The sequence below is a fragment of the Pezoporus wallicus genome, unplaced genomic scaffold, assembly GCF_028554395.1.
Source record: "Pezoporus wallicus isolate ANWC-B61680 ecotype Strahan unplaced genomic scaffold, APGP_CSIRO_Pwel_v1 scaffold_7383, whole genome shotgun sequence".
Taxonomy (NCBI): Eukaryota; Metazoa; Chordata; class Aves; order Psittaciformes; family Psittacidae; genus Pezoporus; species Pezoporus wallicus.
In genome coordinates, this window is record NW_026636323.1 from 1,394,883 (window position 1) to 1,420,244 (window position 25,362).

The window sequence follows — 25,362 nt, forward strand, 5'->3', positions numbered from 1 at the left end:
GCAGCCAAGTACTGCTTCTTAACTAAATCAATTCTTAACCTGATTTGATTTATATCAGCATGGGGTTTCTGTTCTGTGAGATTTCATAGTGGACCATACTGAAGTTCAACTCATTTAAATTCCTCAAGATAAACAAATTGTAATTTACTGGGAGAACTTTAATCAGCATTCAGTTGACACATGATATAACCCCCAATTTCATGGAAGCTCTGTCAGTTAAGAGTGGCACATCTGTTTTGATTTGGGGATTTTCAACTGGTTTATATCCAGAACTTTATCAACCCCATTAATGTCTACAGTTAAGTTTCTTACACTATATCCTAGCAGATATCTCTAAGCTCTGTCCTAAAAAATGCTCTCTCCATTCCCAGTCCAGAGTGGTTCTGTTCTCTTTACATGTTGCTACAAGGTTTTAAGTTAGTTCCCTCTATAGACCAGAGGGAACTGGGTATAGGAAAATGGGATGGGGAAAATAGCATGGCAGAAATGAGATGATGAATAACTGATTACCTCTGTAAAGCTATAGACCCACATTCCATATTTATCTGCTAGCTCTTCAAAGTATTTGGGAGGGTTTTTTGCTGTTTCCACACACATTTATTGTACGGTGTGGACTATTTTAATGCTAAAAGCCAGCTAAGAGAGGCTGATTCCTTTTCTGCTTCCTTAGAAATGGAGTATGGAAAATAAATGATTCTGATGGAAAATACCAACTTTCGTGAACATTATCAAAAGCAAGTGCTTCTTAATTTGGCACATTTCAACTTAAGATCACATATCTGTGGGTCAGCAGATGGAAAATCTGTCCAGAAAAGTCAGATTCATATTTTCTGTGGAAACTCAGCTATGGAGCCTGATGGCCTGATTTCAGTACTCTTGGAGATTAGTGCACTAAGTGGGAATTCTTTGTTGTTGGTTGCATCCACAATACCAAACGCAGATTTTATCTGGCTGCCCCTGTCCAGGTCTGAGAACCAGAACTCCAGGGTTCTACACTAGCAAATTATGTTCCATCATTCACATGGTGTTGAATGGGAGCTAGAAAGCAATATTTATTAGCTGAAAAAGTGGCAGTACTTCCTCTAGACCTAGATGCATAAATCCACATTGCTTTGCAGTGTGTTGTGTGAATTTTCTAACTAGCTCAGGGATTTCTGCTTTGTGTGCAATGTAGTTATTTCTCACCTACACAAGGTGGATTTAGTTTTGAAAATACTGCTGTGATATCATTAACTGTATTTTAACATCTCCAGGTGGTGTAAGGGATCCAGGCACATCCATCCTTCCTCACCACATCCTCTCCTTATTTATTTTTCCTTCATCACATCCATTAGAAACAGAGCTCGAAGCTCTCTGGGAGCATGCTTCTGTGTTCAGTAAAGGAGTAGTATACTTTTGGATGTTGACGAATAAGTTATCCATACAAGTTTGCTGCATGGAACTGCTCCCAAAAAAAGTGTATTTTTACAAGGGTTTTTGCAGCCCCTAGAAAAGGGGAGCATTACATCCAGTTCTGGCTGGCTTTACTGAAGTGCCCAAGGCCAAAATGTGCCTTGCCTATATGCATTTGGGTATCTGTGATAAGGGATGCTCATTATTAACTGGCATGAGATGCTTAGACTTCTTTTACCTCTGTGTCTATGACCAGAAAATGATTGATTTGTGCAGTAACTTGCTAATTCTCTAAAGGTTTTCTTACGTATCATCTTGAAACTGGTTTCTGAAAAATTGCATAATAGGATAATTTGATAAAATAAATTGAGAATTTCCCATTATGAAAGGCTTGGGTGCTTTATTTCTGTACTAATAGCAACATTTTCCATTGCAGTGGATTATTTTTTTTTTTAAATACTGGGTCATCAGCACTTTAGTAAGGTATGTAGTAGTTTTTGATACCAACATTCAAATGTAATCTAAAATTCCATGTTATCTTTATACATTACTCTTTCTGTGGCCCATCTCTTCTGCTAACTTATGTATCAAAATAGGCAGATAAATTTCATACAGGTGTTTTTCTCTGAGCAATTAGTAAAATAGCGTGATGAGTTATATAATGCCAAGTATAAAGAAATACTTGAACTGTACATCCTTTTGACACTAACAGGGAAATTAAAAACATACTAACAAAACACTTCTTAATACAGAATAACGTTTTATTTCCAGAAAAGATTTATTGAGCAGTCTGTTTAGTTTTTAGGAGATCAAAAGTGACTTCTCTATGGGTTAGAAATACTTGCACAAGAAGAAAAATAACATAGTACAGTATACAGTGCAGAGGTATATTTGTAGGTCTGCTTGTTACTGTACATTCACTGCCTTAAAGCGGTTATTAACCTTTTTGGAGCATGAAGTAGTTATCTTAGTGGATACTTTCTTAACAATATGTAACCTGAGAAGCCTTTGCAAGTGATCTATCCCCAAGAAGTGTTTGCTGTCACTGAAGTTCCTTGTACGAAACATAAGAGGGCACCAAACCCCTGCCAGTGCTTGGCGTACTCGGTGTAGCAATATACTGGCAAATGTGAACAGCTGGTAATTTCTGTACAGTTGGAGTAAGTCAACAAAGAGAATGAATTATTCCAGACTTCCTTTCTGTTTTCAAACTAAACATAAGCAGGTAATTGTATTGTAGGCATTTTGGTTTATTACTACTGGATATATGCCCATCTTTTATTTATTTCCATTGTTTTTACTAGGAAAAAAAAAAATCAGTAAATCAGTGTCCAGAGACAACTGGGTGTGGTGAATTGGTTCTTCTAGTCTTTGTGTTATCGATTCCAATGGAATTACTCCTGATATCTTGCTTTGGAAACATAACAATTTTTAATAGTATAACTGTATTAGCATAATTATACCAAGAGAGCAATGCCAATGTATTTTCCTACAGAGGTGATCCTGAGTGAGATTAGAGCTAAACTTACTGGGTCTCATTCACCAATTTTATCCTACCCTTCCTTTCTTGGCGTTTTTCTAAAAATCTAGCTCCAATTTTGTATTATTAGTTTATTCTACTTTGGAATTGCATCTGCAAAAATTTGCCAGCAGTTGCCATAAAAATATTTTGAATGTGGAATTTTCTTCAGGTAAGTGATTCAAAATATTTGAGTCTTTCAGTGTTCATAAAGCATCAAAGTCATGTTGCTTATGTGCAATTTTGAAGTACGAGCATATTAATATATGCACACAGGATGTTGTTACTGCATTAAAGCCAAAGCAAAATTGATAGAAATGAGATAGTGAATAAGCTTTATCATAAAATTATGTTTTGAGGCTGAGGAAACCAAATATAATTGTGTAACTGGATCTGCAAAACAGAAGTAAAAACTTTACCCACTTACATTGGGAATAAGCCTATTAATTCTGTCTGAGCTATGATGGGATCTTTTACAAACAAATTAAGACTTAAGAAATCTCTTGAATAACTAAGGTCTATATTTTTTAATCCTTCCTGGTAGTCGATAAATATCATTATAAAGGGAAGACTTTACATTTAGTCTGGATTCATTTGTCTTCAGCCTCATGTTTTCTGTTTTCACGTAGCTTAGAGACTGACTATGGATTTATTTTTTTTCTTCTTATCCCCCATGGAGTCATCTACAGATGATGACTGAGTCATCTCTTGCTCTGCATCTTGTTTAAACTATAGATCGGAAAACTTGACTTGCAGTGGAAAACTGGTGAGACTTTAATTTTGAAATGTTTTCATAGCACTTTTTATTAAAAACAAGCAAATCCAAAAGAGTATTTACTGTGATAGGAAGTCTGGATACTGGAACTGCCAGCACTAAACCTATCTGCTATACAGGACTAATACTATTTCCCTTTGATTTGATGTGTCTGAACTTGTTTCTTCTACTAGCTTTCAGTACAGTACTGTCTGACAGTTGTCAAAGAATTTGGGTGACTAGGTAGTCAAGGTTCCCTTCTGGAAGAATAAACTACAAAAAATATCACATTTTTAGTCTGTGGTTGCTGTTGAAGTCCTTAGCAAATTTTCGATGCTGTTAACATTTTTTTGACAGGGTCTTAATCAGAAGATCTGGCTGAAATTGAAGTGTCAGAAAATGAGTTATTGAAACAAACTGATAAGTTGCTAGCAGTTGTTAATTTCATTAAGGTCATTCATTATTTTCAGAAGATTTCTGAAATACTAATTTATACTTAGAACTGCTTTAGTACCAGAAAGAAGAAAAAATAGCAAATATGGCTTAAAAAAAGAAAACAAATAAAAAAACAAACAAAAAACAAACCAAAACCCACACCTGTGTGAGAGGATTCTGTAGAGATCCAACAGAATTAATGGTTGTATCTTGCCAATTGACATAAACCATAATGAAAAAGTAGATGTATTGGATACACAACCATGAAATCTATTACAAGTCTTTGGGAGAATCTCTGAGCATGTATGTCAGGATCCCCTGGCTAATAAAGTTTGCTTAAATTTTCAAAAGGCTTTCAGCAACATCTCTTGCCAAGTGTCCATAAAGAAATTGTGTGGCATAAGAAAAAAGGAATAATTATGGAAGCCTAATTAAAAGATTGGTAAATGAAGTATACTAACAACTAGTTCTGTGCTACTCAATATATTGATAAATTACCTGGAAATGGACTTGGAAAGTTAAGGACAGAATTTACTGATAGTACCGACCTACCCTTTGCAAAGATTTAAGAAGGTTATAATGAGGTGGAATGCCTGGGCAATAAAATGGCAAAAGGAATATAACATTGATAAATATAAAATTAGGTACAATTAGTAAAAAGAAGTCTAATTTTATATAAACACTTTGATATACATTGCCATATAGGAAGTTATCCAGACTCATAAAATCTGAAAATATCAGCTTCCAAGCTCAGCAGCAGTCAGGAAACAAAGAGAATAATGGGTGGTACTGGGAAAGGATGAAATAATCACAACAGACAGCATTGTAATGTATGTGAACTCCTGGTGCATGCTAATTTTGAATACTGCTTGCAATCCTGGCTCTTCCTTCCCCCCTTCTAGTCTCACAAAGGCTACAGTGGAACTAGAAATAGTAAAGGGGGAGAAGAGTCTGTTAAAAATCCTTGACTATATCCAGCTACCGAGTTCAGTAACATCACTGTTTCATCATTCAAGGCATCTGCATCAACATGCCTTTTCCTTATAGCTGCTTCTCTGAACTAGTTTGGCTTCGGGACTCAGTGAGGGCGTACTGTCTGCTGGCATGCAGAGGTGGGGTGGAGAATAAAGATGGGCAGAGATGTGGGATCTATTATAGAGGAGAAGTTAGCTTGAAAGCAAGGTTAAGAGTTTGCAACTATCCTAAGGTTTTAGTATTGAAGATACCTTTTAAAGACAACGTAGAGTTACAAAGCCTAGTTCATTGGTCTTACCAAAACCAAAAAGTTTTAGCAAAGGAGGCCAGAGTTGCCCTTACTTCAGTCTAGTCAGCTTTGATGTTCTCCTCAGGGGGCATGCCTTGGCTGCCATTGTCCCAAAGATGAAAAGCGCTATGCTCTCTGCATCAGTTAACAAAATTGCAAGAAATGTTACATTTTTCTGTAACACATCATCACCCTTGCTCTGACAGAAACATGAGGGAGCACAAGTGTAGGCTAACTTTTGTGCAAAGATCGGAGCACTTGAAAAATCTTGGAATTAAAATAAAGGTGCTCTTTCAAATGTTTTAATAATTTCCAGCCAAGACATGATTCTGATGGTTGTGCTGGTTCATTCTTACGTGCATAGGTGTAGCTGGAACCAGCAGGCAGAAAATGACTGTTAGCTCCTAAATGGGGCCCTCCTTGTACATCCCAGCTGCAGCATTCATAGGCTCTGCAGGCAAATACCCATATCCATCTCTAGAGGGATGCTGCAAAAGAGAAAGGAAAGAAGATTTCATATTACTGGCATGTGCTTCAACACGTGTATAAATCCTCTAGAGGAAATGTGTCTTTAATCAATTAAGGAGGAGACCTGGAGGTTAGGGGGAGGACAGGAGAGTGATTCCACCTAGCATATTCCACACTGCAACAAGGCTTGCCACATCCTACTTAATGCCTAGTCTAATTTCAGAGCTTTTAGGAATGAAAACCGTAGAAAATTGTTATATGAGTGGGAGATTATTCTATAACTAAGGGTTGCCATAATATGCCTCCAGGGTGTTGCCTTAGTGGGGCTTTGTGGTGGATAATGCTACCAGGCACAATCAGGAGAAAGAAAGTTTGGATCACCTGTGAGCGAGATAATGAGCTGGAAGAATTAAAAATTTCTGGGATAACTTTCAAGGTGTCACCTTTCAATTAATTTGAAAATGCTGACCTCTATTCTTACAGGGATGCATGGAGCAGCACATATTCATTAAGCCCAATATCTTTGTAGTAAGTTTTCTTCTTCTCATAGACCATTGAGTCAGGAGGAAACAGGTCACAGCCAATAATTTTCAAACACCTTTTATTTATTTAGCTGTTGCTATTAATAGAGTCAGGCTGTTGTTATTAACAGCAGATTTCATAACGCCTCTACCTCCCTGCTCCAAGCACTCAGGCACATGGCTGCACTGTTAGAGCACCATTTGGGAGGTCCTCCACAGCTCTCCCAGGAGCAGAGGGTCACCCTGGTGCATCAGTGATGAGGAAGCCCCTTGGGGGGTCCAAGTGATTCATGCAATGTCTACAGACCTGGCAGTCTCTGTGCACACACTGCAGCCACCAATATGCTGGAAGTGGCCAGATTATGTGGCCAGTGCTTCCAGTACGCATGGCCAGCTAGCCCTGGCCCTAGCCCATCCATGTGGATCTACTTCCAGAACTCAGCTGCAGAGAACTGCCATACACTGCCTCCAGCATGGACTCACCTTCCTTCTGGCCTACTGCCTTCTGGTTACTGTTATTTCTATCCCCATACATTTTTTAGCAATGCACAAGTCTTTATCCCTGCACACAGGTCCCTACACAGCAGTGCACAGGAGAGAAGGATGGATTGCAAGTTGGAAAACCCTGACAATACTGGAGTGGCTTACGTTAAATTCTCTTTTGTTACCCAAGTGTTTCAAAGAAAGACACAGCTTATCTGCAACGGCAGACTTGCTGGCAGTCTTGGAGAGGCCACCTCTACAGCAAAGCCAGCCACCAGCCTGTCCTTGGAAGGCTGCCAGGTGCTGAGACCCATGCAGCTCTGCAGAGCAGTCGTGTAAAGTCTGATGCATCATGTTGTTGCTCCCAGTGCCCTTCCTGTTCTGCACAGAACCCAAGGGCCCTTCAGTCATGATGGCAGCTCTCTGAGCATCACCTTGCTCTTCCAACAGAGGAAGCAATCACACACTGTTGTAGAACCCTTAGTGATCTGCAGACGCAAGCACAGCAACATTTGCAAGGAAAAAAATAGTACTTCTTAGCCCAGTTGTGGCAGATTAAAATGGGAGACCAGCTTCTGGGTATGCAAGACCATATAATTCTTTTAAACAACTATCTCTCTAGGTATAATAAAGGATATCACCTCCCACTGCAAATCCCAACTCGCTTAAGAAACAGAAGTCATATAACAAATTTAAGATTGTGTTTAGGAGATGCAATATATGCATCTATAGAGATAAATATATCAGGAGAGGTGTATGTGGCAGATGCAGTATATAGAATCTAACATTCATATGTATGTATGTTATTTTAATTTAGTTTTAATTGATCAAGTGTGATCACAAGCATGCTGGGAGAGAAGACTGGTAACAAATGCTTCTATAATGAAACTGCCTAAACCACCCAACATCAGCAGCAGTTCCCTGCTGTGTTTGGAGTGCATATGCATGCAACAGAGACAGCCCTTGCCCTGGAAGCTATAGCCAGGGAAATGTGTTGGGGTAAAAGAAAAGCAATATAGAATTCAGAAAGACATATAAGCCAATCTGAAGCATTAATGCTTTCAAAAGGAGGTCTGTTTTGGTGGGAGGGATCCTTTAGATCAGTTCAGGTGTCCCAAGCAATGCCACTGCACCAATCTGACTCGCTGTGTTAATTCCACTGTATGAGTTTTAATGGATTTTATGACATCCTCAGTTCTCACTGTTCTGCTAGGGGGAAATTTCATCTGGGCTAGGAAAGGAATAATAGCTGCTTGACCCAAAATCTTCATCAAAGAAGAAAGATTTGCAGCTTGATCTAAAAATCTCAAATCCCATAATTATTTCAAAAGGAAAAAACAGTGCTTGGCACTATACAATACATGAGATAAAAGCTTGTGCCTTGCCAAGAGAGCTTGACATAAGCACGTGACAAATAATAGAAACAGTGGAAAAATTAAGAGAGAGGAAATTCCAAGCAGCTTCCGAAAAGTTTTATTAGAAATATACACATTAGCCTGTGGAAGAATTTGGTTTTCGCTACAATTTGGTTAAAAATGATTCCAAGTATATAAAGCATTCAGAATTATGTAGTCCACAGTGGCATTTAATGAAAGTATGAGTCAATGAGACAGGCTGGAAACATATCCTTTTTCTTAGACAAAGCTTTATGCAAGCCTAGTCAAATTAAATGTGATTACCGGTGCATATATTTGAAGAGCTAACACCAGGATAGAGCTATCCCTGGGATAGTGATTTCAAATCTGAAGTGTAGATCAGGTTTCAAATCAGGAATGGTAATTGGTGATATTTAAATAAACACCAGCAGGCCAAGCAGCCAGTAATCCCACTGCTCATCCCTCACTAGCCCATGCCTCCTCAGCAGGGTGAGTGGCAAAACTGGGTATATCCTCTGAAGTGTAATAACAAATGGGATGAATCCTGAGCGGCTGGGTGTTCAAAATGCAAATGCTGCTGTTTTTTTAAGTTCAGTGGAGAATATATTAGCCTTTTATAAAGAGAATCAGACCCAATGGGGGCAGGATGAAGGGTAAAATTGAAGCAACACTGGTAAACCAGAAACTGTGGGATTGGGTTGCTTCATTCTTGTTATGGGCTAAGACTGTTTAGCTGCTACAGTTGGCTTAATTACCTGGCCTTAGTTTTTTACCTGGAGCCTTGTGTTGGCCCCTTACTTTTTTTCTCCAGTCACTCCACAAAGGAAACGAATGAAGGAAAAGGGGAAGCTGACTGCTGCTCCTCCACCTGCACAGGTGCCTCTGCACAGCCTGGAGTTCACCAAGTGCCCAACACGGGTGGCTTTTGCTGTGGAGCAGCCCCACTCACCCATGGACCACCCTAAGGGGATAGATGGGGAGAGGGAATAGCACTGACCCTGAAGAACTTCTCCCAGTGTTTTTGCAAAAATCTTACTTGGGCAGCAGTCTTCAGACCCAAGACTCTGGTGTCCTGTTCCTCTTCTTCAATAAGGCTGCTGAAGAAACTTCCAGGGACAAAGGTGGGCTTGTCAAAATACCAGCTGTATGATAGGTAAAGTCAATTGTGTCACCAAGCTGAAACTTTTCAACATTTGCCTTTATTAGGTGCTGGTTTTGCTTGCTTTTGGCCTCCAAAGTTGGACTCTGCAGGTTGAAATCATCCATCCAATGGATTTGCTTTATCTTCTGCTGAAATCAATGACTTCTAAGAAAGTATGTTGTTTTCCATTTATTTAGAAGAATTATAAAGCATGGAGAAGCTCTAATGCCTTCCTACTAAATATGGCTTTAAATTCAGCAAAGGGCATGTTGTCTGCATGAGGTAATTTCCACTTGTTATTCCTGTGGAAAATACGTGGATGTTTGGCTGTGCAGTGAGCCTGGAGATGTTCAAGGAGTGAGGAGCTGAAGGAGGAGCATCCAGCAGAGGACACTGGATAAGACAGGAGCCATGGGGAGAAATTAAGTTGGGGATCATGTTATTGAAGATTGTAGCCATCATGCATGTGGGGAAAGGACAGATTTAGGGTAACACAAGCAGCATTAATTCTGACAGTTCCTAGGCTTTTGTGTGCTTGAGTTAGCAGACTTAATAAGGTTTTTAATGTGTGTATGTGCCTGTAAAGTAATGTTTCTGAGATTGTCCCTGGAACCTGGTAAATCCTTTCACAATTCACAGTACCTTGGCACAAAATATCACTCAATGAAAATAACAATTGTGCAAAGTGAACCCTCAGGCATAGCTGAGGAGCTTGTAAAATTAAAGTGCAAAGTGGGGGGTTGGTGTTACAGAGAAAGAAAACAATCCTGTCGCCAGACCTAGGCTTCTTCTTTGGATCTTATTCTCTTTTTACAGTTATAGCTATGTTTGATGATGTTTCCAGTGCATGTGCTTAAGTAAAGGGGAGAACACTGTTCACTTGAAGTCTCACGAACCTACAATAAAACATTCTTCCTGGTTTATCAGTTACTCGCTTTTGTTACTTCTCTAATCAACTCTATCTTTTGCTCCTTCTTAGCTTTAAAGTTCCTTTTTCTCACCTTGGCTGTACACAGATACACATGCAGAACAAACCAGTGTCCCTTCTTACAATGTCAGTTTCAAAAAATAGCTTTTAATGAAAGAAGATTCCAGTCTTTTGTAAAGAGAAGTAGTAATTTGAGCCACAACAAGAAGTATTAAACAAGTAATTTCTTCTACTGAGCTGTAATAGTTGTTTTCCTCTCTATACATCTTCTAATGACTATTATTCTTATTGCTTATATAGCTTTAATGGGTTTTAATGTGCTTAAGATGTTTCTCCAGAGTATTTTCCTAGATTCTGGTGAGCAGAGATACTTTATAGTTGGTTCTTTTGTCTTCTTAGCATCTTAGTACTTTATCGGTTAAGATTTTATGAGTAGTTCTATCTTGCTAAAATTTGCAAATCCCTTTTAATTTAAAGGAGAACAATTTGATGGTAGTGTCTGCTGGATTCAGTTAAAATAAATCAAAACACACTCAGTGTAGCTGAAATTGTCTTGAAAGCAGAAAGGCAGTTGCAGTGTAAATCTGTGGGGGTGGAGGTGATGAATTATACTGTGAAAGAAAATGAAAACCAGATGGCACTTGCCAAAGAGCAACACAGTGCGATTATGCATAGTGCAAGCACAACCACACAGCATGTATACAAACCTGTTACCTAGATCTTCACCAGACTGCTGAGTGGAGTGAAGTTTAAGTTTTGCTGAGATTTCTGGTGCATCAGGGTTTTGTGAAATGAAGACAAAGCAGCAGCTTGGGCTTAATGAGCCCAGGGTAGAGATGAGATGATGGACAGGCAGTTTGCCAGGAGCTCCCCAGCACGAATTACTTTGCCCAGAACTGCTACAGGGTTTGGAGCCCCTATCAGCACTTGCAGCCAGGGATAAAATTAACACTAACAGCTACAGCAGAAATAGGATTGCATCACAAAATCATGAGGTTGGAAGGGACCTTAAAGATAATCCAGTTCCAACCCCCTGCCATGGGCAGAGACACCTGTCACGAGACCAGGCTGCTCAAAGCCCTGTTGAACCTGGCCTTGAACACTACCAGGGATGGAGCATCCACAGCTTCTCTGGAAACCTGTTCCAGTGCCTCACCATCTTCACGGTAAAGAACTGCGTTATATCTAATCTAAATCTCCCCTCTTTCAGTTAAAAGCCATTACTCTTGTCCTATCCCTACATGTCCTTGTAAAAAGTCCCTCTCCACATTTCTTGTAGACCCCCTTAGGTACTGGAAGCTGCTCTAAGGGTCTCCCTGGAGCTTTCTCTTCTCCAGGCTGAATGAGCCCAACTCTCTCAGCTTGTCTTTTTAGGAGAGGTGCTCCAGCCCTCTGATCATATTCATGCCCCCCCTTTGGACTCACTATGCAAATATACCACCCTTTTTTTCCTTGTTGCCATTATGAGCCCATTTACTAGAAGCATAGCAATCACAGGCAGGTACAACCTGGTGATGAGGGACTGACATCGGAGCTAGGTTGGTTGTGCTGCTCCAGAGCATCTCCAGTTTACAGTCTGGGGCCTGAAGCTGTAAGTGAACAGAGCTTTTGCACAGTGAGTTATTGCTTATTAAATGTTGTTGTTTGAATTTCCTTGCAACTTTAAAATAGATTTTCCAATCAACAGATGAATCATTCCCCTAATCCTCTTTGTTTTGCCAACAGGCAAGTAAAAAGAACCAGCTGATATAGTTTGGCATACTGCCATTTTATGATTCAATTTACGATCATAATTGTTTGTTGTTCTGCTTTGTTTCTGTGAAATTGATGGATTACAATAATTATTTTGCATATTGTATTTCTCTTTTAGTCTAGAAAGGTATTTGGAGCAGTTTTCCTGCAAGCGAACCACAGCAGGGGTATGCCATTTTTATTTAGAGATATGTAGGTTAATCTTTATTATCAACATCTGATATTAGCAACATTAAAAAGGGAAATCAATTCCCAAGAATTTTTTTTCTGGGCTCTTTCCCATCAGCTAAAAGATCATGGCACTGCAGAGTTAAAACCTCATCATCTCTACATGACTATTCTTGCTGGGCTTGTTCCAGTTAAAATGTCTTGTGAGACGGTCATATGAGTTCATTATGACTGAATTAAGGAATTTATAGAAGATATGTCTCCTCTGGCTGGAATTTCCCACCCTGCAGCCCAGATGCAGTAACTGGCAGCATGTCTGGTGCAAAGGAAAGTACAAATCAAAACAAGAGAGGCCAACAGATCATGTAGGTCTACATTTGTAGGGGTTCTGCCATGCTGTGGCCCTGCAAGGTGCTCAAGTTGAGAAAGTTTGGTCCATTCACATTGCAAAACAGACCCATCCTTTAACTCAGCTGAATAATCACAAAATCAGCTAGGTTGGAAAAGACCTGTAAGATCATCAATTCCAACTGTTACCCCAGTTCTACCAAGTCCACCACTAAACCGTATCACTGGGGACCTCATTTACATGGTTTTGAACACTTCCAGGGACGGTAATTCCACCACTCCTTGGGCAGCCTGTTCCAATGCCAGATCACCCTCTCTGTGAAGATATTTTTCCTAATATCCAATCTAAACATCCCCTGGTGTAGCTTGAGGCCATTGCATCTTGTCCCGTCACTTGTTACTGAGAAGAGACCAGCCACCTCCTTGCTCCATCCTCCTTTCAAGTAGTTGTCTGTTGCATGTCGCAACATAGAAAGCCTCTCCACGGCAAGAGCTTTCAGATGAGATCTCTCATCGCACCACCTTGTGCAGGTGAGGGTCTAATAGATCTGTTAGCTACTTTCCCTGTGAGCCCCTCCTGTCAGAGGTAGCTAGGGGCAGGACGGCATCGTGCCTCTGCCTGTGAGCTGGTTCTGACCTGGGATGTGCAGTTTCTGGCACAAATGAGCAGAAAGTGAGTGACACATGTCACATCCAGCATTGCACACACTCACTGCCAGGAAGCAGACATTCCCATTAAATGCTGTTAGCTTAATCCAAAAACAAAAAAAAAGAAAATTATATATATAGATACATCTGGCAGGGAAGAAATCTTATGTCTTTCAAAACAAAGTGCCTCCTGGGACTTTTCCTGGGGAGCAAAATGGATGCCCTACCTCAAGGTCCCATCCAAAATTATGGTTTCATCTTACACAAAACACCCTACTTTTTTTTTTTTTGGCAGAATACTTGAAAAATAATACTGCAGCACAATCGTGGAAATTCCTCTCTTTTTAATTGGATTTTCTGCCTCACTAATAAATAAATTGTTTTTCAAGTGAAAGCTGCCTCTGATTCTGTTCTCCCCTGGATTCCAGCCCAGTTAAGAGAGAAGGAAACTCCAGAGAAATTTTGCTGTCTCTGACAATGATCAATGCTGTTGAGTGGTGGGTAATAGCAATCTATCTCATTATTTATTTATTTATTGATTTGCCATCATTAATCTCTATTACGTTGCTGTCTGCTGTCTCTCCCTACTGGTTTAAAAGGAATGTTACAATTTTCCTTTTTTTTTTTTAATCTCCTAGTACTTTTGCCATCTACCTCTTTTGTTGTTTTTTCCTGACATTGTTGTTGTCTCCTGTCTTCTAGCCCTGGGAACAGTCTTCTTCCATCCACATCCCTTATCTGTTTTAGAGTTACATCTTGCAGTCCTTTTTCCCTAGAGGTGGGTGAATGAGTAGAAAAATGTGTCTAGCAATAAATGACTTAATCAGCACTGCTTTAGACAACCAAAGTTTCTTCTTACTGGTCACAATCTCTACAGGTCATTGCACTATGTCGACACAAGCTCCTCAGATCAACAATTACACATTCTGATTTATCTGTGAGGCAACCATCGCTGCAGCGGCTCTTCTGAACATAGACGATAATTCACTTCTGCCACTGCCTTGTGCTGTGCTAATATGAAAATGCAGTGATGATTTTGTTTGTTTGTTTTCTGTAAGGAGATTGATGCTAAATTTCTCCCTGCAAATCCAATAGGATTGTTGTGGTTTAAGATAATTGCATAGCTTAGCATAGTTGTAAAACTGCAGTTGATTCTGGCACTGGAGCTTGCCTTTGATGTGCCTCAGGTTCATCTCCTAAAATTGAGTGCCAGTTTGTTCAACGATCCATCATTTATTTATTTATTTAAGTTTAAAATTATCACGATCAGTTTCTAGGGCTTTATGGACCTGCCGTAATAAATTATGCAAAAATACCATTAAGTTAAACCTCAGCAGTTCAGCCAGCCAGCTATCTGCTTCCACTGTCAGCTGGAATGCATGTCTCTACCTCCTCTGTAAACCTTATCACATAAATGTCTTTTGCAGTGTGCTTGGAAAATCAGCAAATTTGATGTCTTCCAAACAAGAAGAGGAACAATTTCCAGACCCATCAAATGTAACACATTGGAAGTGCTGTGTTTTTCCCAGTTTCTAGGTCCTAGTGTTTCTTATAAGATGCCATTTCTTGGTATTTCAGGCCCAGTCTAGAGAGGACCTTAGCACGCACACAGAACTGACAGTGTAAGAGGAGATGGCACTGCAAATGCAAATTAATGAATATGGAGAACAAGTAACATTGCAAGGGATGACGACAGGTACATTCTCGCTGCTTTTCCAGGCAAACACCATGAACTCCAAGCAGGCGCTGAAGCACTGAACACACCTGCTGCAACACCAATATTTTATACTCTGTATCAGGTTTGCATGACTCTACCCTGCTAACTTTTCATTATATTTTCTCTCCCCTGCACAGCTGAGGAGGGGAGTGATAGAGTGGCTTGGTGGACACCTGGTATGCAGCCAAGGGCAAACCAGCACATACTCCCAAATGTTCTGCCTGGATTTCAGCTGTTAAGTTGCATGAGGTGTGTTAGCAGCATCTAACCCTGAGGTACTCATCATGTGGATCATATTGTCAGTTTTTGTGCTCAGGACAGAAGGCTGTATGCGCCTGATGAGACACATATGGTGAAAACTGGCTAAAGAGGATGCTAGCAAAGGAAGAACAAAGTTATAAATAAAGCAAACTTAAAACCCAGTGGAATTATTTAAACTATTACTTCCTCTGTAGAAGCTCTAAACTCCTGCTTTGTCCCTTAAACCCCATGTCCTCAGTACCTCCTAAATAACTTCCCAGTATCCTATTTCTTTCTACTGTTGACAGAGCTGTGACAAAAGGGTCAACTATCACAAAATGACCTATGCTCCTACTATTAAAATCCTTTACACTCCAAAATGTGTGGCTATGTCCAGTCTGCCTATTGGCACTGCTCTTTGATGTGTAATAACTCTTGTGCTCATGAATCATCTAGAAAAGTGCTTTTGGGCATGGGCTAAAACTATGCCAAGGACTATCTGCAAAAACTCAGCACCATTCAGGGAGTTTCAGTTGCACGAAGCACCTTCTGCAATCAACAGAGAGCAACAGATCATGTCCTGCCAAGGATGCTGCCCATCCAAAGTAGCTCTTGACTCATGGATTTCAAGCTCTGTGGCTGAATCTGGGCTTGCTGCCACCTGCATCTTAGGTCACTTCAATGGCTGTGCCTTGGGATGGATTCTAAGAAGAGCCCAGGCAGACTATGGGCCCAGAACTAATTGGGAATAAATCACCTTTCTGAAACTTGATTCCTAAGCACTAAAAAGAGAGGGATAATGGAAACTTGACTGAATGAAGGCTTGACTTTGGCTAGATCCCTAAATCCCATTTTTTCCAGATCTGATCTCTAGATCTTACAATACCAAGTAGAGCCAAATACAAGCACTTTCAAATATAAAGGAGTTATACTCTCTTTGAAAAGCATCAAGGCCACATAACAAATGGGGAGAACTGTGGAGGTCTGTTGTTCATTGTTTTGCTAAAGAAGCAGCCTCACAGGAATGCTAAACACCCTGTGAACAATACTGTGTAATCTTGGAAGGTTGCTTACACTCTTCAGTATTTTCTGAATGAAAGACTCCTTAGAATGGGGAGAAGTAAAAGGCTGTAGACTGTTTCTATGTATTCAAAATAAGAGATTTCAAAATCAGAATCAATATTAGGTTCATCTGTTAGACATCCTGTTAACTGTGGCTGTATATTGCCATTTCTAATGTGGCTTTGCTGAAACCTCTGAAATAACTCAGCAAGAGCACTAAAAGATTATTTAGGGATCAGCAAGCACAATCCAGAGAACCAAAGTGGAAGAGTCTGTAACTAGTTTTGGTGAAATTACCAGCATACCTAATTAAATCACATGTATACATGCTGTACGTTTCAGCAAAGTTGCATTTAAGCTGCTTTTCATCTTGAAAGACAACAACTGCTCCATCTTTCCCACAGGTGAATATGGTTTAGATATGTTCATAGGTAAAATAGACACAGCAGCTGCAGGTTTAATTAAATGTTTGCCTAATCACATAAAAAGTGATATATTTTCATAGCATCTGGCAGTTTAACCATTCACTAGTCATCCTATAATTATCATGCTGTTGAATTTAAAAGAAAACTGTTCTAATGTAGTGCCAGATGGTCCTTCTAGCCAACAAGGGGAGTGACAATTTCTGCCATGTTTACTTCAAGGGTAGAACAGTCAAAGATCCTTCTTAGAGCACAACACTGATGATGTAAGAGGTCACATTGCTGTCCTCAGAAAGCAATGGCTTTGAATGTAGCTATATGAAGTATAATTTATTAACTTCCATGAAAAGTTTTGCTTAGCTTTTCTTGTCCATTTCTCCTGTTTTGTAAAGACATTAGCTTGCTATGTTTGCAGAAGAGCTTTCTATAAGTCAGGGCTAGCATCCCAAGGTCCTGTGGGATATGAGGAGGTGGGAAAAATAAAAGTAGATATTAGAAAGGTCTTCTTTGCAGCGAGGTCTGGGAGTTGACCCCTGACCATCTCAGTGGAGTCTTAAATTAGCCCAAACACTACACAAGTGACTCTTTGCTACAGCTCAATTCATCAGAGAAATTAAATTTTACAAAAAAAACCTAGTGAAATGGCAAGGACACTAAAATGAGGAATATCAATGAAGAAAATTAAAAGACAGAGATGTTTTTGCTGTTGATAAATGAAGACAATTTTTAGTAGCCATTGGAGAATTTCAATAAGCTTCAGCATTGTTCTGGAGTTTAGTGGAAAAATAGTGGAATAACAGATTTTAATAGAATTAGTAGTCAGACTATAACAATCTCGTTATCAAAGGTCGTGTTGTAACTAAGAACTTCTGGGAGAAGATATCATGCATGACAGATAAATCTCAGTGGTTCTTTCATTTTGAAGCTGGATGCAGCCTGGTAGGCCAAAGACTCCTTCAAAACAGGTATCGATCATATTCCAGCTGAGCTCCAACTATCGTTTTGAACACTAAAACTTGCTGACTGGTTTTCATTCAGACTATCTCTGTGCAATTCATTTCTCTTAAATAATAAAAATTTGATTCATCCATCCATCTATGCTGTCAAAATGTCAGTGTAGGATCTTCTAGAACTTTTTCCAGTAGGTATTCTAGAACCACTTCTTCCAAGCTCAGGATCAGAGTGTCCCAATGAGTAGGAAGTCAAGTAGGGGAGCCAGGAGACCAGCATGGTTAAACAAGGAACTGCTGGGCAAACTCATATGGAAAAAGAGAATCTATGGATTATGGAAGGAGGGGCTGGCCACTTGGGAGGAATATAGGACAGCTGTTAGAGGATGTAGGGAAGCAATTAGGACAGCTAAGGCCTCCTTGGAACTTAATCTGGCAAGTCGGGTCAAGGACAATAGAAAGGGCTTCTTCAAATACATAGGGAATAAAACTAACACAAGAAGCAGTATAGGCCCACTGCCGAATGAGGTGGGTGCCCTGGAGACAGAGGATATAAAGAAGGCAGAGGTGCTGAATGCCTTCTTTGCCTCTGTCTTTACTCTTGCAGACTCTCTCTGGGGGACCCAGATTCCTATAGCCCCAGAAGAAGTCAGGATAAAGGAGGAGTTTGCTTTGGTGGATGAGGATTGGGTTAGGGATCAGTTAAGTAATCTGGACATCTATAAATCGATGGGTCTGGATGGAATACACCCGCGGGTGCTGAGGGAGCTGGCGGAGGTCATTGCTGAGCCACTCTCCATCATCTTTGGTAAGTCGTGGGAAACAGGTGAGGTGCCTGAGGATTGGAGGATGGCAAATGTCACGCCGGTCTATAAGAAGGGCAAGAAGGAGGACCCGGGTAATTATAGACCGGTCAGCCTCACCTCCATCCCTGGAAAGGTGATGGAACAACTTATTCTTGACACCATCTCTAGACATATCAAGGATGAGGAGGTCATTAAGAGCAGCCAACATGGCTTTACGAAGGGGAAGTCATGTTTGAGCACCCTTATAGCCTTCTATGAGCAAGTAACTAGGTGGATGGATGATGGTAGAGCAGTAATGTGTTTTTTCTTGATTTCAGTAAGGCATTTGATACTGTCTCCCACAGCATCCTCATAGATAAGCTAAGGAAGTGTGGGCTTGATGATCAGGTAGTGAGGTGGATCAAGAACTGGTTGGAAGGAAGAAGGCAGAGAGTTGTGGTCAATGGGGCAGAATCTGGCTGGAGGTCTGTGACTAGTGGAGTCCCTCAGGGGTCAGTGCTGGGACCAGTGCTGTTTAATATTTTCATCAACGACCTGGATGAGGGAACTGAGTGTACTATCAGCAAGTTTGCTGATGATATTAAACTGGGAGGAGTGGCTGACACACCAGAGGGCTGTGCTGCCATCCAGCGAGACCTGGACAGGCTGGAGAGTTGGGCAGAGAGGAACTTGATGAAATTCAACAAGGGCAAGTGTAGAGTCTTGCATGTGGGGAAGAACAACCCCATGTACCAGTACAGGTTGGGGGCTGACCTGCTGGACAGTAGTGAAGGGGAAAGGGACCTGGGGGTCCTTGGCCAACACTGTGCCCTTGTGGCCAAGAAGGCCAATGGCATCCTGGGGTGTATTAGAAGGTGGGTGGTTAGTCGGTCGAGAGAGGTCCTCCTTCCCCTATACTCTGCCTTGGTGAGGCCACATCTGGATTATTGTGTCCAGTTCTGGGCCCCTCAGTTCAAGGAGGACAGGGAATTGCTTGAAAGAGTCCAGCGCAGGGCAACGAAGATGATTAAGGGAATGGAACATCTCCCTTATGAGGAGAGGCTGAGGGAGCTGGGTCTCTTTAGCTTGGAGAAGAGGAGACTGAGGGGTGACCTCATCAATGTTTACAAATATGTAAAGGATGAGTGTCGGGATGATGGAGCTAGGTTTTTTTCAGTGATGTCCAGTGATAGGACAAGGGGCAATGGGTGTAAACTGGAGCATAGGAGGTTCCATGTGAACATCAGGAAAAACTTCTTTACTGTGAGAGTGACAGAGCACTGGAACAGGTTGCCCGGGGGGTTGTGGAGTCTCCTATGTTGGAGATATTCAAGGCCCGCCTGGACAAGTTCCTGTGTGATGTATTCTAGGTTACCCTGCTCTTGCAGGAGGGTTGGACTAGATGATCTTTTGAGGTCCCTTCCAACCCTTAGGATTCTGTGATTCTGTGATTCTTACAGACTATTACCTCATCCGCATGAGCAACACGCTCCATATTAATATCCTAAATCCCTCTCTACAGAGAGCAACTGTTCTTAACATGAGGCCCTTTCAAAATGCAGCCAGACTGATGGAGATCCCAAACTACTTTTATGGACTCCTGCAGTGATCCTGACTGGAAGATCATGCACATCGGGGGTTGATGATCCATGTAACAGCGAATCTGGGGAGGCTCAGGTCAGTGCTGTGCATACAGCATCACCTGCAGGCCTGTGTTGTGCTCCACATCTCCCTCCGTGCAGGGCAGACACAGGTGGGTGATGGTGCTGGAGGAGCCTGAAGGTAGCTCTCGCTTTGTACCAGCAATTACACACCTGCATGGCTTTGCCCTTATCTCAGTGCAGCAACAGGTTCTCATACGAAAATCCTCTCTGACAGTAGAAAATATGAATGGAGTTGTTTAAAGAAAATCCTGTAAAAGCTCAAATGACCAGAATGGACTAATCCTTCCTACCAATGTGGTCTGCATGGCATGCTGCACGTGGATGGGCGGCCTGTTCAGTGCTATACAACTTGGGGTTCCCAGTATCTAAAGGGATATAAGATGAACTATTTATAACCCTTATATATATATCCCTTATATAAAGGGATATAAGTTGAACTACTTATATCTATCCTCTTTCTTTATACTGTTAGCTCTAGTAAGTGGTATTTTAATGATACTTTACAGAATCTGAATGCCTTTCTTACTGGGATCCTAACTTCTGGTGCAAAACACTTGTTGCAGTCAGCAGGTCCCAGTTAGAAATGCCTTTCTGGAGAAAGGACACTGGCTGGCCAGCAGGCACTCAGTGGTGGGGGCAGCTGCAAGGTGTGTAGCCCTGGTGGCTCCTGTAGTGGTTTGGAAAAGCAAGGAGGGGACAGAAGGGTTGGTGATCCAGCCAGTGGTGACTGCTGAGGTAGGGCAAGGGGCAAAAAGGGCCCATGACCCTCTCTCTGATTCCAGGAAGATGCACCTTCCTTTCCTCTTTCCAACTGCACAAGGCAAGAAGTCTAACTGAGCTCCCTTTCGGGTATGTGGAGACAAGGAAACATGTATCTAACAAGAAAAGGTGGGTGTGTGTGAGATCTGAGTGTATTCAGCCATATCTCTATACATTTTTGCAATCAATCTTTCCTTCTGAATATAAAACAGATATTTTCCAGGTTAATGGATGTGATGGATTGCAGTTTTCCATGCGTGGCCATTGCTGAAGTCAAATGAGTAACAACACTAGAAAGTGAAGCTACACCTCAGTGATCCACAATCCCCAGTCCTCTGACCAGAGACCCACAAAAGCCTGTTACATTGATTTCAATCACAGAAAACTATACATGTTGCTCTCCTGACAGAAGAGCTACAGCCTCAGAAAGCTCTTTATTGCTCAAGAGTGAAGGAGGACTGAGGTGTAGACTGTGAACAGCTGCAATTTCTAGGATGTGAGGAGATGAAGACTGGCAACATCCCAGGGAGAAATTGCAATGGTGATGATACTGAGAGAGGAGACAAGGACAAAAGAAGAGATAAAGATTTTCTGGAGAGATGGAATGAAGGCAGAGTACTGTACGGGCTGACTGAATGCAATCTTTCACCTAAATTGTGCTAGAAAACTTGCAGGCAGGAGGGAGGTTTGAGAGAGAAAGTGTAAGAATCAAGCAGTAAAAGCACATTGAAGGTCTAAAGTAAGGTGTAAAAGTAAAGTAAAGTACTGTGTTAGATGGAGGTACAGTCATTCAAAATAGTGTTTCTGACTCAGAAACTTGTTCCAGTAGGTATTCAGCTGAGATTGACTCCTCAATTCAGCCGTGTCTTAAGGAAAAAGACAAAAAAGTACCTGAAAAGCAGTATCTTACCCTCTCCCATCCTTCGTCTTTCCAAAGAGAGAAGATACAAAAGAAAAGACGAAAAGTTTCCCCTTTGGCTCTTCATGAAAGAAGAGAAACTTCATGGAAAACAGCTGTCTGGGTAAATATACTTTCACAGAATGAGCTGTGCCACTTAACAGTCAGCAGTCTGGGTCTCCACCAACCCAGGTCCCAGCTATTCATCTGCTAAAAGCAGCCTGTCTTAGTTAATTCAGGGAAGGAGCTAGGACACAGGAGTAGAGCCAAGAAATAACTGTAAAATTTTTATATCTGGTTTTCTGCCTTTCCAGGACTCTCTCACAACCTCAGTTTCCTCAGGGAAGTATTTTGGCAGAGGGATGCTCACAGAGCCTGGGATGTGAACTGCGTGGGCTGCAGTAAAGAGACCCTTCATTTGTTCCCTGAGTCATGCCTTGTTTTATCTCTCCCACTGTCCCTGCCCCTGCCCCTGGGATGTCTTCAGGGTCCTGTTGATAGATCCAGGGGTTTGATTACTTTGTGCAGTCATGGCACTATTCATCTAAACAGTAACAGTTATTAATAGCATCATTAGTTGTCTCCTGCATCATATGAAAAGCACACTAAAAACTATGGAAAAAAAATATGGTTAGCATTGAAATATATCAAATTATTTCAAGGACTTTTCCAAAAAACTCTCAGGGAAGCTGGACTGATGTGGCTTCCATACTCCATTGCCTTACAATGATCATTCCCATGGTGAGTAATAAGGTTTCAAATCTGCTGTTTAATTTGCAAATGTCTAGCACCAAGTGATGGAAGTTGCTATAGACATTGAAGTTATTAAACATTGGTAGAACACTAGGCATTAAGTCTCTGTGTAATAGAAAATGGCTTGTTTTTTAATTGAGATTTTAAATTTCACCTGTTTCTTTTAAACATCTGTGTCTCAGTCCAATTTAACTCATAATTTTATTATATATTTTGTAAGAAGCATTCATAGAATAGATTTGATTTATTACTACCTTGCGTACTTGGCAAACAATGTAACTCTGTTAGGATGATTCACAGAAACACTGCAAATATAATACATTCATAATTTATTTCTTATTGATGTGAAAATTCCTTCCCTTCCCAGTTAAGCACACCTGTGCTTTGAGAATACAGAATGGCACATTTCCCTGCTAGTACATAGCAAAACTGCATAGTCTACTGAGAGACATACTGGCAATTAGTCTGCTGAAGGGTTAACATTTGCAAGGTAATATTAATTAGCTCACAATTTGTAGGAAAAAAGAAAAAAAGAAAAGAAAAGGATATTCAGTTATATTTATTTCCCAATCTGCAACCATTCATTCTTTCATTTAATTTGAGTTAGGAAGAGAGAAAAAAAGAAATGCTGCATCACTGTGTCGCTCCCATAAGCTAAGCTATTTGTTGATCCCTCCCTTATGAAGACACACAAGAGACCACTATTCTCATCACTTCTGTCAGCTATAAAAGAACTCAGCTATGTAAGCCAAAATTAGACATATCAAAGCACCTTTGATCACTTCGTTGTCTGTCAAGTCCTCCGCAAAGCCAGCACTGTCTGCTGTAATGGACTGTATTACTTTCATATGTCATATTTAATGTGTTTTCCCTCAGATCCCTGATACTGTCTGAGGTGCTGACTGTGTAGCACAGTGCTGAGAGTCTTGCAGGTGGGTCTATTAGTTTCAGTGAGTTCCTGTTTCTCAACAGCATGTAGTTTAATTGCAGAATTGGTGAAGCAAGGGCATCAGAAGAATTCATCTGTGTTTTTCTGTATGTGTGTGACCACAAAGTCATCTTGCAGTGAAGGTTTGAATTAGTTATGGGACCATAAAAAAAAAATACTTCATTTCACAAGGCTATCAGCTGTTCTTCATGAAACAAAAACACCTGACAGAAGAGTTTTATTTTTACTTGATAATCACAGCACAAATAAGCATGGAACAAGCCATCATTTAAAGGGATATTTTTGTGCAGCTGGCATGCTGCAGAGGATCTGAGGAACCATAGTCTAAATTTAGTTACTAATTAGAAAAACACTTTTCACAGATGTCATTAATCACCCAGCAATCTGAGAACTCTCTTTTCAAAAGGAAATGCTTCACCTACTAGTAAAGTACTCACCATAGGATTTGACTTCTCTTGTCCAAGAGCTCTAGCAATGGGTCATTACACACGTAAGTAACTTTTGGTTTCCATTAAGAAAACTAATTCTTAGCTACCTTAGGCTAATAGTGAAATTCTGTCCTTGGTCAGAAATCCACTGAAGAAAGTCCAGAAGTGCATAATGAGCCCACATTCTTCCATCACGTCCCAAAGTTTTGTGAAATTTCCCTTTATTTTCTGTCTTTCAGGCTGTTAGGACAAAATCAGATCTTAATATCATAATTTTCTTTATTCATGTATTTCTCCAATAAAATATGATTCATACATAAGAGCTAAAATGCTGAGGTATTCATGTCATTCAGGAGGCAGGTCTGTGAGAAGTCATTTATAGCACAGGGAAAATAGTAAAGTTGATACCTAGAGATGATTAAGTAAGTTGGAATAAAACTGCAGTACAGATAAAAGTTACTAGTGGTGGGAAAATGGCTTTTTGTGCCACGTGAAAATATTGAAAAATTTTCAAAGAAAAGAATGTCTCAAATATTTCAACCAAGAGAAAAAAAAATGTTGCTATGTGCTACAGTGATGATTTATGTGAGCTGTGGTTCAGTGGCCATATGCACTCTGGTTTTTTTCTTTGTGCTGGGTCATATTTCCCACGGTGTCTCATTTTGGAGAGGAAAACGGCTCAGGAAACCTGTGAAGGATTACATGCCCACAGGCACATTTCAGGAAATGTAAAGTGTACCTGGATACCCTGGAAATGGGAAAGTATAAGGACATGCAACATCTGCTCTGCAGCACCACTGGGACACACTACTTACACATACCCTGAAACACTGGTTTCTTGGCCAACCCTTCATTCCAACCTTTCGTTCTTAGGCTCTCACTTTTCCAAAGAAAAATATATATTACGTGTGGGAAAGCCTGCTCTCTCAGGGGGAAAAAAATGAACAATTTTGAGTTTTGACAGATGTTTTTCAGCTAGCCTTGGAAAACCTGAATGACACCTATCAACAAAATCCATGACTCCTTTACTGTTTGGTGGTTTTGGTTTTGGTGTTTCATTTGGTTTTTTTTTATTATTATTATTTTTTCTAAATAAATTTCAGCCAATTTCTAGGTATATTGTTGACTATATTTTTAAAGGATCTCACTGAAACAAGGCTATGGTAAATACTAAACAAAAGCTTTAGGATCTGTCTTCAGGGTCATGGCAATAGAAAATATTTGCAGAGCAAGTAGATCATATTTCTTAGTGAGATGAAAAATGCAAGGATTTCATGTTTATTGATTCTTAAAAATCCCAGAGACTTTGACTGACGTTGGTTTACTAAGACCAGCTAAGCTGGTTGTGCAAGCTTCCATTGTTGATGGAGACAGGAAGGTACCTTAAGAAGGAGATTCATCCTATCTACTCAGATATCTTTTCTAGATATATGGGTTAAATACTCTGGTTTAAAAACCATTCAGGACCATTCACTATGAAGGGAACTGGGAAGCAGTGGGGGAAACTGAACATTTTTACTCACTGTTTGTGTAGGAAA

The 25,362-nt window shown here is 40.5% G+C and overlaps 1 long non-coding RNA gene across 1 annotated transcript; it reads left to right on the top strand.

Moving 5' to 3' along the window:
* Positions 1–3,021: 3,021 nt before the first annotated feature.
* Positions 3,022–24,832, top strand: LOC130594231 (uncharacterized). Its single transcript, XR_008971024.1, has 3 exons — positions 3,022–3,677; positions 4,023–4,089; positions 23,134–24,832. It is a non-coding gene; the product is annotated as an uncharacterized LOC130594231 (long non-coding RNA).
* Positions 24,833–25,362: the final 530 nt, after the last annotated feature.